Here is a 15,996-nt window from a genome sequence, read left to right on the forward strand (position 1 = left end):
AGTTACCAAGATATTCATTGCGTTTAAAATGCTGCAGGGAGGGGCCGGCCCCGTGGCCGAGTGGTTAAGTTCGTGCACTCTGCTTTGTCAGCCCAGGGTTTTGCCAGTTAGGATCCTGGGCACGGATATGGCACCACTCATCAAGCCATGCTGAGGTGGCATCCCACACAGCACAACCAGAGGCACTCACAACTAGAATATACAACTATGTACTGGGGGAACTTTGGGGAGAAGGAGAAGAAAGGAAAAAAAATAGAAGATTGGCAACAGATGTTAGCTCAGGTGCCAATCTTTAAAGAAAACGCTGCAGGGAGTCAACAGAGGGCATTGACTGAGTGTACACTAACTAAGCAATGGCCTTGTCCTGAGTGCATGGGAGATGGATGGCCTTCCCCCAGGGAGAAGAAGGACACATGCACAAGGTACTCTTGTGCATAGAGCAGAGCCCCCAGACACCCAGGTCCCGTGGAAAGGAGTGAGAGAAAACAAAGGAAGCCAGTTAGACCACCTGCTCTCCCCCCCAGTGATGCCCACCCAGGCATTCTATCCACCTCCGATGAGAGAGAGATGGCTCCCGCCTCTTCTGAGGGAAGGTCGGGTGATCTTCACTAAGTGCTCTGAGCCCTTGGGACCCAGTGGGCCTCTCTGCCCCAGGAGTCTGACAGGAAATCAATCCGCTGTCTCCTTTGCTCTCTGAAGATTATGGATGCCCATCAGGTAGGAGTTTGAATCAAATGATCTCCAAGTTCCCTCCTAACGCCAACACTCTGTAATTCCTTTTAGCCAAGGCCTGAGGATGCCTTGTTGGCATGAGTCAGGGAGAGAACTGACATAAAGTTAGCAAATATAGTCACCTCCCAGATTCCTTTGAAATAGAGAAGAGCAGTGGTATGAATAATCCAGAATTACACCTTATTTTGTATCTGGAGAAACTGAGGCCAGACTGAAGAAGCGACTTACACACAAGGTGATACAGTTGATGATTGAACTTGGGTTGGAGTCAGAACACCCGGCTTCCCATGCTCGTCCCCCTCTACCATTCAGGTCCACCACCTTTGGTTTGACAGTGTCTGCCCTGACTTTTGTCATCAGCAGCTGCTTTACCCTCTTAGGGGTACTTGGTTCCAGCTAATATCCCAAACAGTCAAAATCCCAAGCACACATCTGTCAGATGGTGAGGGTAGGCTCTGTGGCCACAACTGAGTGGCAGAGAGAAACCAGCCCCAGATTTTACAAGTCACCATAAATGTATGACAATACAGGTAACCTACGTGGACATTACTGAGTAATAAAAATGATCACTTCACCAAATACTACCAGGGGGCTCCCTCAGGATGGATTCTCTGAGAGCCCCAATCAGCCCACTTGATCTCCCAGGTGATCCTAATATGATCCCGGCTTAAGTCACCACTAGGAGGTGGAGAGCAACTGAGGGTATTTGCTGTGCTAGGAAGATTGATCTGAGCGAGCTAGAAAGGAGCAAGGCAGGACCAGAAAGGCTGGTCAGGAGGCTTTTGAAGCACCTAGGCATGAGGTAAAAAGCTGCAGTGGAAAGGAAGGGATGCAGGCAAGAGGCTATAAATGGCTACAGGATCTGAAGACAGGCAGCTGTGGGAGAGAGAAAATCATGAAACTCGAGGTTTTCAGTCTGAAGAAAGAGGGGCAATATGTCTTGGGAAAAGAGGCTAAGTTTAACGTTAGACATGTTGAACAGGATATTCACATAGGGTCACAGAGCAGAGAGCCAGAGAAGAGAATCAGAAATCTAAAAGATGTGAGCAGGACGGCAACATCCCTGGTGGTCCTGGAGAGCAGGCCTGACACCCAGCAGTGTACAATCTGTGCTGGGCGCTCAGTACCTTCAGGTGTGTGTGTCTTACATTCCTAATATTCTGTAAGCATCTTGAGGGCAGAGAATTTGTATGTTGTTACTCCATGTGCCTCACTGTAAACAGCAAAGGGCACATCAAAGCACAGAACGGAAGCCTCCTCTGGCTGCACATGCAGGCTGTGCTGTGCCTGGCAACTGCAGGGCCCCACAAATTGTCTCACCCAACACATCAGTTCCCCTGACAACAGAAGTCAAGCTGGCCCAGAACCATGGGGCATCTGTCCTGCCAGCTGCCCATTTCTTTAGAGAGGACAACACAACATCCCCACACAGACACATCAGGTAGAAAAGGAAGCCCTTCTGTGGTTTAAATCCTGCTACTATTTTCTCAATTCTGAAGATGGTGACTAACTCATAGGACCCGAACTATCCTCCAACCATCTTCCCTGCCAAGGATTATAAGCTAAAATCAAGAAAGGAAGAAGAGCTGTAACCAACATGGGAAGACAAGAACCTCTAGGCTCCTGGCCTTATGGGTGAGTTCCCGGCCACAAATCCTTCTACCTGCAGCTAAGGCCACACACACAGGTCCCTCATGTGTCAATGCCCACCTCTGGTTCCCAACAATGTAGCCTTCTTCTCCCTTCCTGGACCCTGGTGCAAAGTCCCAGGATCTGCCTTTCCATACCTACCCCTGCAATGAAAATAGCAGGGCACACCTCTCTTTCAAGCCATCTAGTGAAGGCTAAGCAGACAAGTTGACAGCTAGATGCTGATAGAGTCCTCAAACAAACAGGTGCATTCGCCTTCCAGAGAGTTCCCATCACTTAGGAACATATTTAAGGTAAAGTCCATCTCTTCCCCTTTTGTCTAAGGCAGGAGCCAGCAAAAGTATTCAGGGGCAGAGAATGCCTAAGAAACACGCAGATTTCCATTTGCAGAGGGCACCATGAAGCTGTGCATCACCAGGTGACACAGGGAGCCTGACGTAGCTCTCACCGGGCCCGCCCTTCATGTGATCAGGGAGAAAAAGCAGAAGAAAAGACCTCAGCAACAATGCCCTGCATTCACACCCATGACTCTGTCCCCAGAACATACCTGCTGGAAATCTCCAGCAGGCCTGCAGGATGCCCCCCTTCCTCCCTTTTGTGGGAAAGCTCTCCTCCAAATATGCTCTGCTGACTGGGGCCTGGTCAGGCCAGGCCTGCTCTGCAGGGGGAGGGGAGCTGGCAGAGACCCAGCACCAGGCCACATGTGTGGGGACCCGAGGGGAATCCTACACTTGTGCCCTTCTCCAGGGAGACAGCTGTGATTTCGGACTTCTGGGCACTTTGCCCAATGGCCTGACATCCTGGGGGTGTGGCAGAGGGGCCCAGCTGGCTTCAAGAAAGCAGGATGACATGAGAGTTTCTGGTAGAGGGGCCCAGGAGAGATAATCCAGACCTGAGGGGGGACTGGCAGTGACTGACAAGCAAGTAAGCCTTGTGGCTTAAGTGGACAAATGCTATACTTTTAAAAGCTCCCACCTCACTGCTGCAGAAAGTCTGCTGGAACATCAGGAACTCCCTGGCAATGATGAATGCTGGGGCATTTTGCACTTCACGGTACCAATAACAAGTGTTGCGTATTTTCTTTCAAAGTTCCTGGACAACCTTCATCTCTGCCCGGCTGGGGAATTCTGAGGTCTCGCCCTGGTCTCTCCAGCTGGCCCTGAGACATGGTCATTCAAAACAACAGGAAACCTTGGCCCCTTCCCTCCGACTGCCCCTCCCCCAATTATCACAAGGCCAGGAGGGCCAGGTAAACACAAGTGAAGTAGAGGAAGCTTCAGTATAATGGTTTGTTGACCCTGCATTCTCCTCACCACCCCCCAAAACTTCAAATCAACCTAAGCACCAATTCCACAAGGTAGTTCCATCCTCCATGTCCAAGAGAGATTAGCGCCTACTTCCAGTTCTGTCTGCCCTTTGCCCACTACACTCCCTTTGAGTCTGGGACACCATGTCCATAATCTAAAGAGACCACGACTTAGGCTCTGGCCTTTCAATCTTTATCTTTCTAAATTTACTCTTTTCTTTATCAAATTTATTTTAGCCCTTATAAAAGCAACACATGTTCATCATAGAAATTTTGAAAAATAAAGTAGACATAAGAAATAAAATGACCCAATGTCTCAACCCCACCTCCCATATATTAACTCTAATTCTTTTATGCATTTGCTTCTAGTCTACTTGCTAGGTGTTTTTCCTTTTTTTTTCCCCCCATCAGGATCAGAGCCTGGTGCCCCAGCGCCGTCACTTACTAGTTGTGTGAGCTAGGGCAAGTGATTTACTTAATCCCCCAAAGCCCAACTTCCTGGCAAGAATCATGATGGAGGTGGAAGGCGATTGTGGCAGCTCTGCTCATTCCTGTTACATCTGCTTTCCAATAAACTCTTTCACTGAGATCAATGATCAGGTCAGTCAATTAGAAAACAGGAATCAATTTATAAAAATTCACGTGATGCACAACTTTTCTGAAATGTGGCTATCACATCCTGGGGGGCAGTTCATTCAAAGTGTGGAATCATCACTTGCTGTGAAGGGCAGAGCCACAGCACACAGGGAGCAGCAATGCGGTGTTGAGAGGGTTGAGAATAATCACAAAGCTGCCACTCACTGTGCATCTGCCACGTTCTAGGAACTCTGCTGGGCTCTTGGTAAATTGTTTTCTCCTATTCTTAACAAACTTACAAAACAAAATTCTGATCTCCATGCTACAGATAAAGAAACCTAGGTGAAAAGGCTTGCCCAACTGGCCCTGTGGCCGAGTGGTTAAGTTCACACGCTCTGCTTCAGCAGTCCGGGGTTTGTGGGTTCGGATCCCAGGCACGGACCTACACACTGCTCATCAAGCTGTGCTGTGGTGGTATCCCACATAGAAGAACTAGAATGACTTACAACCAGGATATACAACTATAGAATGGGGCTTTGGGGAGGAAAAAAAACAAAAAGGGAAGATTGGCAACAGATATTCAGTCAGGGCCAATCTTCTTCACAAAAAAAACAAAAAAGCTCATATCTTAAAAAAAAAGGCTTGCCCAAGCCCTCAGATCTAGAAGGCCTAGTGTCCAGGCCTTTTGCATCCAAATCCGACACCACTGTGCTAAGCAGTGACCTGACTCTCTGTGCATCATTTCTGGTTGTTCCCTTCAGTACTCAAGCAGAATTCTTGTCCTCAGGAGCAGACATTCTGGATATTTTCTTAAACTTCCTCCTCTGTCTTTTCTGCAGGGGACCAGGATTAGCTGGGTGGACCCATTCTGACCTTCCCTGCTTACAACAATCATGACAGAATAGAACAGGAAGACCTGCAGAAACTCGTGACTTTTTGGCCAGTAGGCCAAAGTAACATGAAGGGGAATGCGGGTGGGGGTGAGACCCAGCTTGATTCAGGAATTCTGAATGAGGAGCTTGAGCTCATTCTGCCCTTAGGGTAGATTCTAATTAATCCTGGAACACTATCACCCACTGTTGAAGGAATGATACCTCACATCAATCACACAAAATAGATATACCCATATTATCCATAGTATGGATGAGAAAAATAAGATTCAGAGAAGTCAAGTAACCTACTCAAAGACACATAGCCAGTCAGTGCTAAAGCTGAACTGGCTGAACCCAGGTCTGTCCAACTGCCAGACCCACACTTTTCCACTCCACCAAGCTGTCTTCCTTACTAAGCGCCCAAAAATTTATGAGGGTAACACAAAGCTTTGGGAGGAGGATGCTTTGGACATCCACCAGAACCTTTCCCAGAACCCCGAGAAAGATGATTTTATTCAGAGACCTGACGGTAACTGCTTACAGTTATTAAACCATCTGCCTGAAAATCTAAATTCTAATTTGATCTCCATAGGCAGGAATTCCTCAGGGCACATGCAGTTCAAACTTAAGGGAGGGTCAGAAAAACAGAAGTCTTTCTATGATAGACTGTGTACAAGGCGGGCCCCACCAAGTCTTCCATCTATATGTGCAGGCACCTTTGCAATGTGACTTTGCCTCTCCTTCCATCAAGAGATAGAGTCTACCTTCCTAGCTCCTGAGTCTGGGCTAGCCTGAGACTTGCTTTAACGAAAAGAATACAGCAGAAGAGACACCATGTGACTTCTAGGCCTTGACTTCAAGAGGACTTGCAGCATCTGCTCTCATCCTCTTGGAACACTTCTGTCATCACCTAAAGAAACCCAGTCTGGTTTTCTGGTGGATGGAATGTCACAAGATGAACAGAGAGGTACCCAGCTGACAGCCAGCACCAACTGCCAGATGTGCACGTGAAGCCATCTTAGACCATCCAGCCCTAGTCAAGCTGCCAAACGACTACAGCTACATGAGCACCCAGAGGAGACCAGCAGAAGAACCACCCAGCTGATCCCAATCCAAATGGCTGACCCATACAATCATAAGTAAATCAACAGTTGTTCTAAGCCACTATGGTTTGGGCATTTTGTTACACAGCAACAGATAAGTGATACACATTCCCTTTGCCTTTGGGACGCCTTTCCTCACCTACTCCTCTCAGCAATTACCACCCCCACTCCCACCCCACCTATCCAGTGAGGAATCTCCTTTGGTTCTAAGCAAGCCCTGTGTAGGACTTCTCTCAGAGGTTCTTCCCAATAATCATTTTCATTCTGTGTATATTTCTGCAGTGTACCCAACAAGCCGAGCGCTGCGTTGGCAGGTGAAGGATTTTCATAACTGTGTAAGTTGAGGACTCTTCCCTCAATGAACTCACAGTATCACAGATGTCAATAACCCAAGCCCCAAAACAGTAGCAACACAAAGCAGAACGTGAGGTGCACAGTTGAGCTGGGTACCACAGCATGTGCCCATCGTGGGCAGAAGTGTGAATGAATGGGTAACATAGAGAAAAGGGGTTTAGGGTCCAATTTCTCAAATCACCTTACAGAGGATTACTCCAATGCACAAAGCCATCACTTCTGAGAGCAGGGGTGGCATAAAGAATGCAGGAACTGAGGAAGACCGTGAAGTATATTTCAGACAAGGCAACTGATGTGGCTCCTGCCCTGAGACTCTGCAGGCTCCAGGAAGCCCCAAGACTGGAGCCAGACTGCACATATAGTGTTGACTACATAAAGAAGAACCAAGCCCAAGAGTTTCACAAGGGCTCATAAAAATGGGAGAGGTTTAAAGACTGCTTTTATTGATGCACAACTTCTCTGCGTGTACTCAAGAGGAAAATGCCTCCTCTCATATATCAAGCTGTTGCTCCTGGTCAACAACTCCCTGTCGCCCTCTAAAAGAATTCCAAACTCCTTAACCTGACACTTAGGGGCTCTCCATGATCTGGCGCTAAAGTCAGATCTGGAATAAATTCTAATCCCAGCACTGTACCTTATTCACCCTGGGCAGGACACTCCACATCTCTGAGTCTGTTTCTTAATCTGTAAAACTGGGACTTTACACGCATAGATCACAGGGATGGTATGAAAAGTAAAATGACACAGGAAAGTGCCCCATATGGTCCCTGGCACACAGTAGATGTTAACTAAATGTAAAGTTCCTTCCCAATGGTTCGACATCTTCCATCACACATCCATCCAACAACTTCCATCACATGCAGGGAGGAGACATTCCTTCAGAGAATGGTTTATGAGATGGCAGGGAGGATGTAAAGGTTCCTTGGGATAAAGGCATATCTTAAAGCTTGATGTGGTTGGTAAGGGACAAGAGTGATGGACTAGATCTCTGTGTCATTATTTTGTTTATTTTGGCTTTTTACTGCACAACCCAAGTACATCGACAGACAGCTAACCAAGGCTTTGCCAAGGAATTCTCTGAGAAGGGAACTCAAACGCTCTTGGTTAGGTTTTAACCACACCAGCCCTTCTCTCAGTCTTACACTTCATACCCAATGATGGGCACTCCATCTTGTGTTCAGAACACTGGGCCTACAGGAGGACTGTTCCCACCTCTTTCTCCAGTTTCTTAGTGGAAAACACTCTCTAATGCTAATTTCCTTAGTCCCACTCCAGCAAGGCACCACTCCCACATCCAGGCCAACTAAGAGTCCCAGAGAGACTGGCTACCCCCTCCTCCCCTACCTGTTCCTGTATTGACAGGAAAGTCAGTCCACTGTTGGTCCTTCCCTGTCTCTCTCACATACAAATATACACTCATATTCTAGAGTAAGATGGGAAACTGAACTAACAGAACTAAATCTCCATCAGAGACCAATCAATACCATTGACTGGAGAGCACTTCACTGAATGTGAGGCACCAGGGAGCCATAGCGATCCTCCTCTCTTCCCCCTAAAAGTACACACACTGCCCTTCCAGCAATCCCTGGGATTCCACTGCACAGGTAGTTATGGATTATCCATAAACATCAACCCCCATGCAACCAGAGCCCACAGCTTGGGAAAAGCTACAGCTGCTAAAATGTCAACCTCTGGCTCAGGATTGAAGAGAAATAGGCTCCTTCATACCTGTAAGCCCTTGTCCTGTAGGGAGGACCTCCGTGATGCACTAAGCCAAACCCACCCCATCCCTACCCCATCATTCACGCAGCCCAGAGAGCCCACATGCTTATTAGTAAAGTGGAATGATTTCCAGTCCCCAAGCATGGACTGCCCATAGTTTCTCCATCACTCCCATCCAAGTCACAGCACTGACCCCTTATAAAGGGAATGCCAATAATTTGTTAAGTGATTCGACGTGCCAAGCCTTCTGCTTGGTTATTTACATACATGTTCGTCATTCATTCCTACAACATCCCTGCAATTAAGGCATTATTCCCATTTAATATATGAGTAAACTGAGGCTAACAGAGCCTGAGACAACACAGTCAATAAATAGGATTTGAATCAAAGTCAGTATAGCTCAAAGCCCATGACATTCTACCCAAGGGTCAACATTTAGAGTGGGACTCTCTTTGTATGTATTCTAAATATACCTGCCTTTGTTTGGAAGTTTGTGCTTTTGACATTGTTTCCCACAGCTCCCAGCACAGTGTCATGTGATTAGAGGTACTTTTGCCAGTGGTGACAAACGGGATTGTCTTCCAAATCATTCCCAGAGTCCTCTTCCATCAGAGGCCCACTGAGACCTAACCCTAACCAGAGGGGATGTGAATGCAGTCACCACATTCATCAAAAGTGCTGCCTTTTCTACAACACTACATTCTCATGACAAGAGCTAAGACCATGATGAAGAGACCTGAGAGGAAGCAGAGGGAATGCCAGACCAGGAGACACTGAGAGAGGGTAGACAAAGAGTCACCTTTTCTATGAGCTCACTCTTCACCTGGGAAAGAAGATGGCACCACTAAGCCTAGGGAGCCTCCCCCAGTTTTCGAACCTGGCTGAGCCCCTGAGCCAGGCATACTTCAAGACTCTAAGCACCACTCTTGGGGCTCCCTTAAAGCCAAGGCAAACACAGCTCTCTCCAGCAGAAGCCAGCTCTCCATGCCCTTCCCTGACCTCTCCCACATTCTCTCCAACCCAGCTTAGACAAGGTAGAGAATCAGTTGCCAATGGCAACCAAACCCCACTGCTTCGGATCAACTTCACTTTGATTGGCTTGGAGGGATGGAAGCCAAGGAGAGGCCAGGACCAAGTGCTTTGTGTCTAATGCACTCACTTAACAATCATCATGTCTCAGACTCATGCAACTCTTCAACTTTTTGAGGGCTTTCCAGTATCATCTCGTCATCTCTCGCTCCAATTCTTGAGGTAAATGACAATGTCCGCAAGCAGACAGAAACTCCTTGCAGTGGTTTTGTCCCTCTCTACCAGCCTCAGCACCTTTGGAGACCAAAAGACGTTCAGCAGAGGAAGGGCAGGAATACAATCCTTTCAATACAAAGCCACAGAATCACTCAGCCTTAGAGATGGATGGCGCCTTAGCAGTTCTCTACCTCCACATCTCTTATCTGTAGCAAGGGTGCCCTATAAAACCAGCGCTGTCTGACAGAACTTTCTGTGATGATGGAAATGCACATATCTGCTCTGTCTAATACAGTCCCCACTAGCCACACGTGGTTATTGGTCACTTGAAATGTAGCTAACGCAACTGAGAAGCTGAATTTTTTCTTTTATTTTAATTTTAACTAATTTTAACGTTAACAGGCACATTTTATGTGTCTACCTATTGGACAATGCAACTCTATAGCATCCCAACCACATCTCACTGTGATGGTAATTTACTACCTGAATTTGCTGTGTGGTGTCCCACAGACCAAAGAATGTCATGGAATTCTACACAGAAGATACTTGGCAGATGTGTTGAAAGAATCACATGATGAAATTCTAACTGGATTGGCTGTTGCCTACAGTTTGGATGTTGATCAATTCAATAAGAAAATGCTTATGAATTCTTACAGATGGAGCAGGTTGGAAACAGAGAGCTGGTGAAGACCATCTAGCTCAACCCCTTCATTTCACAGATGGGAAAACAGACTTGCTACCCCTTTCTCCTCAGATTGCACCTGACAGATCCTGGGTTCTCTAGGGAGCCCAGTGCTGTTCCATACTTGCTCCCAAGGTTTCTGACAACCTTCCTAATTATTCTCTACCTCTAGGTATCCCAAGGCAAGAGCCAAGCCAGGGAGAAGAAATTACAACTGTCATCATCACCATCAATGACCAGAGGCTCCTCCTCGACAATTTCACAAGGGCTCATGGGTCAGGGTCAACTGCAAGGAAAGAGCTAAGGGAGCCCCGGGCCCAGACTCTCAATGCAGTGCTCTGCGGTTCCTCTCTCGTTGCTGCCCACCCTCCATCTTCACTTGTCCAGCCACCTATTTGGAAAGCTCTCTGATTAGACGTTCAAAAAAACATCTGTTTCCTCCTCATATTAGTTCAGAGCAGTGGTCTCAGTTTAAATTGGGGGCTTCTAGGCCAAATTAGTTCCCAGAGGAATCTCTTTCCCTTTGTTATTTGCTGAATGGATCCCTGGAGAGAAGGAGTCCCCATTGGTATGAGTCCTAGAAATGAAGGTTTTGAAGTTATAGAGAGACAGAATCCAATTTTCTTGTAAAAAGAAAAATATATTTGCTTTCTCTGTTTTTTTTTTAAACTGAAAATTAAGAAGAATGCAAATGTATCTCAGCCTAATTTTTATTAGTGTTATTTAGAGACCTTTGGTCATGCTGTTAGGGAGAAACATCTGTGACATATAACTATTCATTCATCAAACCCTTATTGAACACCTTCTTTCCAGTTACATGCAAGGCATAGCATTATCTTCTAGGAGAGACAACACTCTCCAGTCAATATTTATCGAGCCGCTAACTAGACAGAGAAAGTGACTATCTTCACAGAACTTACACTCCAGTAATGGGAGGCCTTCCATAATCATGAAAGATTAAAACAAAAATATCATTTCAGATGGCGTGAGTCCTAAAAGAATGTAAAAGCAGTAGGACAGAGCAGGACAGAGGGGGCAGGGGATACGCCACCTGGGTTAGGAAGCTCAGGAAAGGCCGCTTTAAGGAAATGACATTTGAGCTCAGGCCTGAATGTTGGGAAGGAGGCAAATGAGAAGATGATGGAAGATGTCCCAGGTTGAGGGAACAACAGGTGCAAAGGCCCTGAGATGGGAACAAGCTTAACATGGTTTAGGAACAGAAGACTGGTAAGGCTGGAGTGAAGTGAACAAGTGGGAAGTGGTAGGAGAAGAGGTCTGCGAAAAAGGCAGCTTCAGATTATGCAGGGCCTTATAGGCCAAGGGAAGAGGTGTGGACGTTATTCCTAATACAATGGGGAGACACCGGGGGGGGGGGGGTGTTAAGCATGAGAGATGATCCAATTTATGAATATAAACACATACGATCATGGATAAAATATTTATAATACAGGAATATAGGATGGCAAAGCAGGCCATTATGAAGTATCGTAGGAACTATGCTGACAAAAAAACTTGCTCTGCAGGGAGGGGGTCAAGACAGACTAGGCCTCTTAGGGCAACAGCATCCCAAGCCATACAGCAGATGCAAAGGTGTGGAAGTGTGAAACCACACGTGTGAACTATGATGGCACATTGGTGGTCAGCACGAAGGTGAGTAGGTATGAGCCACACACGGGAGGCCTTATACGCCAACCTCAGGAACTGAATTTATTTTGCAGGTTCTTAACTTAGCTCTTAAAATACTGGTACCCAGCCCCATACCAGACCAATTAGATCAGAACTTTAGAGGTGGGATGGCAGGCACTGATATATTTAAAAGCTTTCTGGGTGATGCTAATACACAAGTAGGGTTGAGAACCACCACTGTAGGCAATGATTGACGGGCCCTGAAGGGTTTGAGACAAGCAGTAACAATTATTTATTTTCCATAACAAATTTGTTTTTCTAGAGATTACATTTTAGAATACAGTATTTTTAAAGTATAATATATTCAGGCAATGATGACTAATTAATTACCTAAATTTGCATTTTAAAGTTTTGAACATTGTAGCAAATAGAGTCACAAGTTTCCATTCCTCCTGATCTCCAGCTCTTACGACAGTTGATGAGAAATTCAGAAATTTCCAAACAGAAGAAACCATCAGCAACACAGAGTTGATAGATTTTAGAGCCAGAAGGGTACTCCAGAGAGCCCCCTAATTTGACAGATACAAAAAGAGAGGTGCCATGACAAGGTCAAGGTTACTTGGGGTCAGCAGCAAAGACAGAACTGGAACCCAAGCTCTCTCCCCACACCATGCCACTGCTTGTTCATTACTCAAGTAAGAAATGCCATCCTAAAGTCTGGATTGGCATTTTTCACAATATTAAGTAAATTGTGAAAGAGCATTAATTTTACAAGAGAAATACAAAAGAGGAAAAGTATGGAAAATAAAAGTTCAAACTAATCAGTTTTTGGCAAAAGAACTTTATTTTTCAGGTTATCCCCTTGGTTAATAACCTCTAATGTTACTGCTTCTTCTGATGCTTTATTTTGATATTTCTGTAGGCTTCCGTAAACTGAGAATTTGTTCAAAGTAAGACAAGTTTTCTACAGGTTAGTAATTCTGGTTCCAGGCACCTATTTCAAGATGTAGACCCACATTTTTCTCCAGCCTGCAGAAGATAGAAGAGTTTGTTTGAAGCAAGAGATGCAGAGACCAGGTCCTTTCCCCACGCTGCAGGATGCTTTTGCAGGACAGAATCCCTTGCTCTATGTTAGAATCAAGACACCTGAGGATCTTTTGAGTCTATATTTGGAAATACCGTTCCCACACCGAAGGCTGAAATATGCTGCATATTTTATAGGTGTGCCAGGCAAATGTAGCCGCAGTGCCACCTGTGTTTATACTGCCATCTTTGAGCTCAAGATCCAAGATTCATGCAGCAGCAATGGCCAGCCATGTGGTTCTTCTCCATCTCTTGATGATGTCTTTCACTTTACATTCCTCTAGACAAGTTGGAGGAAGTGTGCTGAGATTTTAAACGCCAGCTGAGTTTATCTGAAACAGAGGTAAGGGATGTCTCAGCCAAGGTCACTGTCCGATGTGGACACAGTGACAGCCATAGAAACTGACTTTGTACATTAAGTGTGTGAGTTCTGCAGTGAATCCAAAATGCAGTCCTTCTTGCTGCTCAGAATGACCACAGAAGAGACTGGGTTCAAGCTGGACTGTGCGCCAGCCATGAAAGCTCTGACCATGCCCAGCAGGGGCATATGTTGCAACTGAGTCAACAGAAATAGTGGCTTGGCCAAGGCTTGGTCATGCAGAGATGGAAGCAAATCCTCAGACTTTAAAAATCAGTTAGGTGGCCCAGAAGCAAGACTACATAAAGGGAAGCTCGAGGGAAGAGCAGAGCTTGGAAATTGGTTCAGGGCACGCCTATAGGTGAAAAATATGAGGTCCATGGCCAAGGGCAACCCTACCCAAGAATGGTCACTTCTGACTTTAAAGGGACCAAGCTCATCAGAACAGTCCATTGGTGTGCTTTCTTCAAGCAAAATCCTCTGAAATTGTCTCAAGATCTCAAAATAGACCCAGAACTCTACCACTGTCTGGAAAAGAGATAACGGCTCCCAGGACTGGGTTATCTTTCTAAACTGTGAAACTGTACTTTATAGTCCTTTAAGATTCTCAGATATTACTTTCTTGAATAACTTATTTATATTGTTTTAAACTCGCAAAAGGACATCAATACTCTACTTTATCTAGTTTTCTCTACAGCCTTTCAGTGTCTTTTACAGACACATCCAATTTTTTCAATCCCTGAGTAAAGGTCCTAAAATAGTTCATTGTCCTGTTGCAATATTTATACATTTTTTATTCTACCTTTATCTCATTTCTTTCTACTTCTTATGCAGCTCCAATTCTAGAACCTATTAAGTGTCTTAGAACCTATTCTGCTCTCCTCTCTATTTCCTGGAGTGCATCCAACTTATAAACATCTATAAAGAACATCAACAAAATATATATTTTTATGTCATCAACAGATGTAGGCTACAAGATGCATGCCCTAATGCGCATTAAATGAAGACATTTTTCCCACACTGCTTTCACATCACTTGCAAAGTGATTTGTCAAAACAAATACTTTACCACCTCTTCTCTGTAAGACTTCCTATACTCCATACATGGTGGTTCCCTTCTATATTTAATGCTTTTGGAAACACAAAAGCTGGTTCAAGAGTCATTATCATGGAATCCATGGCTCCTTCCTCTGTGTGAGTGATCAGCCATCCATCATTAAGTCCCACAGGAGCTGCCTGCTCTTCACAGATGCTTCCATTCTCCATTCACATCCTCACTCTGAAGAGGTTTGCCAAGAGAGTCTTCTGGATCCAGGGCTGGTGCACACATGAAACTTAGCCAACGTCCACTTTCAGGCACTCATATCAGCATGCTAGCAGAACATAGTGCTCCTTTTTTTTTTTTTTACCCTTCTTATCTTCAAATGTCATCTTATTATGATGTGTTTTGAATATAGCTAGGGGGACTGTGGATAGCTGTCATTTGTCCCTGTATGGTCCTAGTGAGGATGCTGTGATTTCAGAAACAGCAGCAGCAGGAACCAGAGAATTGGAGAGCTAGAAGGAGGTACTGGTACCACCATCATGCACCTGCTCTCATTCGTGAAGAATTGTTTGATGCAGCAGACATGTCTCACACAGGAAGATGCATGCTTCTTTCCTTGGTGGAATCTGGAAGTCATGCTGCTGCTTCTCTGGAATAACCTGCAGTGAGGGAAGGACTTCATGTGCAGGAAGGAGGTTCCATTGTGCTAAAGAGAAAAAGGACAAAACCGTAGTTAGTGCCTGTCTACTTTCTAGAGACTCTTCTCCATCATACATACTTCTGAAAATAGCCCCTTCAGAGGGCACTAAGCAGTATTCCAGCTCTGAAGGCCCCACCTCAGGAGTAAGACTGGGTGTTTGACTTTGCTCAGAGCATGGATTCACAATAATTCAAATATTATTTACATACATTACAGAAATATGCCACTGGAGCTAAAACAGACTATAATATTCAGAGTTCGAATAAATTTAAACTCTTACCTTTTAGCAAGGAGATATCTCGTTTTCCTTTGTGAATCTCAAAGTGAAGGGCCACAAGGAGCTGATATCCAACTTCCTTCCAACTTCTACACCTTCATGCTCGCTCTTAGTCCTGCCTCTCCTGAGCACGTAAGGCAGGGAGCTCCTTGTTTTATAATCTCCACAGGTTCCAGTGAGCATCCACTCCACCCAGACTTTTAAGGCCTAGTTAGGAGGACTGGAACTTGTCCTCCAACCTGTGGAGCAAAATTCAACAAGAAGAAGCCCACAGGAAGGCACTGATGTTTTCCTACCTCCCTCCCCTCTTAGCAAACTGGCTGCCTGCCCTGAAGGCAGAAACACACAGAGCCATCACATTTGAGAGCTGTGCCTGGCTCTGCGCATGACTCAAAATCACCCAGCACCATGGGCAGTTCCACATCAAACAGAGTTCTGCATCATTTTCAGAGATGATTTGGAGGAGGCACAATGTAGGTTTCAATATTTGAATACGAAACGTTAGACATTTTACTTCATGCTAAAATGAAACAATTTCTCAATCAAAAAGATGTCCATCCTTCAGCCCCTTTCTGAGTTATTTTCTGGGCCTTCAGCCTATGGGGCACCCTCAGAAATGGTGAGGTCATCAGGCAGTATTTATGCCTGTGGTTCTGATCTTCAGAA

General features: G+C 45.5%; 1 protein-coding gene and 1 long non-coding RNA gene across 40 annotated transcripts in view; both read right to left on the reverse strand.

The window, feature by feature from the left end:
• Positions 1-15,996, reverse strand: part of KALRN (kalirin RhoGEF kinase) — a 641,465-nt gene that overhangs the window by 504,016 nt on the left and 121,453 nt on the right. The gene's annotated exons all lie outside the window — the stretch shown is intronic.
• On the reverse strand, positions 12,137-15,569 carry LOC138919216 (uncharacterized). Its single transcript, XR_011429215.1, has 2 exons — positions 15,334-15,569; positions 12,137-15,059 (listed from the first exon to the last, which is right to left on the reverse strand). It is a non-coding gene; the product is annotated as an uncharacterized lncRNA (long non-coding RNA).

The sequence above is a fragment of the Equus caballus genome, chromosome 19, assembly GCF_041296265.1.
Source record: "Equus caballus isolate H_3958 breed thoroughbred chromosome 19, TB-T2T, whole genome shotgun sequence".
NCBI lineage: Eukaryota > Metazoa > Chordata > Mammalia > Perissodactyla > Equidae > Equus > Equus caballus.